Here is a 4,069-nt window from a genome sequence, read left to right on the forward strand (position 1 = left end):
CAAATTTATTTTAGCATGAGCTTTCGTGAGCTGCAGCTCACTTCTTCGGATGCATAGACACCCCTACCCCGCAGAGCCTGGCTGGGGGGATGGGAGCACCCACAGGATGGGGATTCTGACTTGGGGGGAGGGACGCCCCCTGCAACACAGATCTTGAAAATAGAAACAGCGACACCCACACACCACAGATCCTGGATGGGGTCAGGGGAACCACACACGGGAGCTAGTTCATGGGGTGGGGGACACACCCTTATGCTCCGTTGCACCATTCTTAATGAGAAGAACGGGGGCATCCACACAACACGGATCCTTAACGGGCGGGGGGTCACCCACACACTCCACTATTAACCAGGAGGGACAGGGGCACCAGACACCCCCAGTAACATGGGGAACACCGACATCCACCAGATCCCTCATGGGGAGTAAGACAGAGGGGATTGTAATGGGGCCCAGCGCACCCACACACCAGGGATTGTTAAGGGTTGAAGGGACAGGGACACACCCACACACACTGAGATCACGTCCTTGGAGGAACGCAAACCCTCCACAGAAGGACCTGGTCTGTTCCATGATGGCAGCCCAGCCTGGGTGAGTCAAAGTCTCTTTTTATACAGGCACGCCCCAGAGATCCTGACTAGGGGAGAGAGACACCCACCCCCCAGAGATCCTTAATGGTCTAGGGTGCACCCACACACCAGTGATTCTTATGGGTGGGAGGAATGGAGACAGCCAGACACACTGAGATCACGTCCTCCCAGGAGCCTGGGCCAGACAGGGAGACACAGTTCCCCTTTACAGATCTGCCAGACAACCTTCCTCCCACTCCCTCCACACAATGTTCTTATTTGGAGCTGAAGCCAGGGAAACCACATGGAGGATTCTTATCTGGGGAACTGGGGGGACCCACTTACCACCAGAGATTCTTAAGGGCAGGAGGAACAGGGACTCCCACCTCTGCAGCATGGGGGTGGGTCGCCTGCTGGGATCATCGGGGCATATTTCACCTCGTCAGTTCCCTGCCATTGCCTTGGGGGGCCCTGGTTCACTGCCTCTGGCACCCAGTTTAGCCTCCTTCCTGAGGGCTGAAACGCTTTGATCTATCTAAGGTCTGTGGGATCAGTACGTGTCATGGTGTAATTCTGTGTTATTTGGGGGTCAGACTAGCTGAGCTAATGGCCCCTTCTGCCCTTAAACGCCATGAAAACATTTCCCTGGTTTCTCCTTGCGCCTGACAGACACCACGGTGAGGGGCCCAATAGAAGATCCTGGACACAGCGCTCTGGCTCTTACTTTACTTGGGGACGTCAGCGCTGTCCTAGCAAAGCTGCTGCTAAAGCGCTGGATTTGGGGAACGGTTCGGTTCCGATTCAGAGATCTGCCTGCGGGGTGTGAACCTGCCACGAGGAGCGGGAAACGCAACCAGCACCGGGAGGTGTTGGCTGAGCTCCAGGCTGCCCCCGTGTGGCCAAAGCTTAGAACTGAGCAGCGGAGTTTAAAGCTGGCGCTGGGAGGGACCTCAACACGCGGGGCACGAAGGCTCCTGCGTGTAACGCTTGTTGGGTGGGCAGCTGAGCGTAGCTGATTGCCAGAGTTCAGGGCTGCACCCCGGGGTGCTGAGCAGGTGTCTGTGCTCAGGTTGGCATCACTATGATGGTATCTGGGAAGTTTGGGGCCACCAGTTCCCCCTAGGGAGAGGGGAGCCAGCCCAGGAAAGGAGGCTTTCAAAACTCTGGTACCAATTGGCAGTGGGACTGCCCCTGTGAAGAGCCGCTGCAGCCCCGCCAGGGAGAGCCGGTCTCTCTTGATGCACCACCCCGCCATTCCTCACGACGAGGGTTGTGCTCAAAGTTCTGTGCCCCGTGTTTTTACCTCCATGTGAAGCGCACAGTGAAAATAACCCTCAGCGCATCAGCTCAGTTCCAGGCTCCACTTCCACCCGCTCAGGCAAGATGGTGCAGAGGAGCCCCTGGGTGGCTGTGGGCCTGGGGAGGCTTTTGATTTTTCGGGGGTTCTGCTACGGGCAGCAAGGCCAAACGTCAGATGGCCGACTCTCCCGTCCAACACGCTCATCAGGAGCCCTTAGTCGACAGGCTCGGAGAATGCGGGCAGCGTCCCCCACTACCTCTCGCATGCAAAGCGAGCGCTCTGCCGCTTGAGCTAATTCCCCGCAGCTGGCCTGACTCTCAGGCACCGGGCAAAAAAAGGCAAGGGCTCTGTGGCCTTAAGCAGAACACAGCCTGAAACGGGGGCGGGGCGCTACCCAGAGCTGGGGAAGGGGGTCCGAGTCCCAGCCACGCTCCTCGGCACAAACACCAACGCTCCCTCCCTGGAGTTTGTCTGGGCTGAGAGTTAGCCCCTGAAACAAGCACCAAACTTCAGAAGACAACGCAGGGATAGATCACTTGACGATTGCCTGCTCTGGCTATTGCCTCTGAAGCGCCTGGCATCGGTTACTGTCAGAAGACGGGATAGTGGCCTAGATGGACCATTGGTCTCACCCAGGAGGGCCATTCCTATCTTCACCACTTTCCTCTAACCCAAGCAAAGCGAGAAGCAGGCCCAGCTCAGCAACTCTAGCAGACTCCCTGGCCCCCGGCCCAGCATACAGCAAAACGACCCTGCCTCCGCCAGGATAGACAGCCACCGACTCCCTCTTCCAGACCAACACAGCCCTTCCCTGCTTTGGCTGTCTCCAAGCTGTCTGCATGCTCTGCTCTGCTCCACGGCTGCCATGCTGCCTGAGATCAGAAGGCTGCGAGGTCTCACGGTCTCAGCTGAGCTGGTATGGCGTGCCACCCCGCCCATCTCCTCATTCCCTTCATGGACCCCTGGGATGTGAGTAATTCTGTATTTGAGTGGCTCTCCCTCCCGGCCAATGAGCTTGGCGTAGACTAGCAGGGAGGGAGGAGGAAAGGGATTGTGCTCCAGTGAGAGCTCAGAAAGAAAGGTGCAGGTCCCCCACTAGAGCCCAGCCCAGCAGAGCAAAGCAGAGCAGAGCAGGCTGGAGAATGTGTGTCTGGGTCTGACTACTTCTCCCATACTCTTCCATTTGAGCTAACTTCCCCCAGCTGTCTCCAGCCTCCCAGTCAGCGCAAGGGGGAGAAAGGCCGGGGAGGAAGAGCTTTGTGCTCCGCAAGGGCTGGCTTTTTGGGAGGCCAAGCGGGGAGAGGGATGGAGGCCACTGGAGGAGCTGAGCCGGCTTCTAAAAGAAGGTCCTGGGGCTGCCTTGTTGCTGGAGAATGCGGGTATTGATTCCGCTGCCTCTCGCGTGCAAAGCGAGCGCTCTACCACTTGAGCTAATTCCCCTACCTTGGTAGGTGGGGTCTCGATCCATCAATTCGATAACGGAGGCCACATCGTTCCCCGCGCCAGCCAGTGACTCCTTCCAAAAGGGTCAGGCAAGGCAAGGCTTGCTGTCAGCTGGCTAGCTCAGTTGGTTAGAGCATGGTGCTAATAACGCCAAGGTCATGGGTTCAAGCCCCATGCTGGCCATTCCAGGAGGGAGAGGGTGGCTTCTGCTCTTTTGGCTGACTGCTAGGGGTGGCAGAGGCCAAAACCAGGTGGGCTGGGAGCGGGCAAGAGCCCTGCTGGGCGCAGGCGCAGGGCAGGACTAAGCTCCTGACACCTCCTTGGGCTCCCCTCTCTGGGCTCCTCGCTCCACCTGCTCCCTGAAAGGAAGTTGGAGACGGGTGAGCCCGGCCGGCTGCCTTCCAGGCTCATAGGAGGCCAGGCTTGAGCTGCCCGCCCGCGAAGCCAAAATCGTAGGCCTGCCGGCTCGCCCCCAGTGTCCACAGAGGTTTGACCTGATGGCCCGAATTCTTGCCGGCCGCCAGCTCCACCCAAATGTACCCGACGCCGGATCACGCTCCCCAGCCCAAGCCACAGAGGAAGGCTTAATACTCGGCACCCCAACCTAGGGGAGAGGCTTCACACTCCGCCGGCGCAGGGTGACCTTTGGGACTTCCCTGGACACCATCCTCCCACCGCCCACAGCCAGACCCCCCAAGCCCACCCCTCCGACAGGAAGGAGCAGGAGGACCACTCCGCCCAGGGGCACCACCACTCGAAG

The 4,069-nt window shown here is 58.9% G+C and overlaps 1 non-coding gene across 1 annotated transcript; it reads left to right on the forward strand.

The window, feature by feature from the left end:
* Nucleotides 1-3,418: 3,418 nt before the first annotated feature.
* On the forward strand, nucleotides 3,419-3,492 carry TRNAI-AAU. The gene has a single exon. It is a non-coding gene; the product is annotated as a tRNA-Ile (tRNA).
* Nucleotides 3,493-4,069: the final 577 nt, after the last annotated feature.

The sequence above is a fragment of the Mauremys mutica genome, unplaced genomic scaffold (assembly GCF_020497125.1).
Source record: "Mauremys mutica isolate MM-2020 ecotype Southern unplaced genomic scaffold, ASM2049712v1 Super-Scaffold_100303, whole genome shotgun sequence".
Taxonomy (NCBI): domain Eukaryota; kingdom Metazoa; phylum Chordata; order Testudines; family Geoemydidae; genus Mauremys; species Mauremys mutica.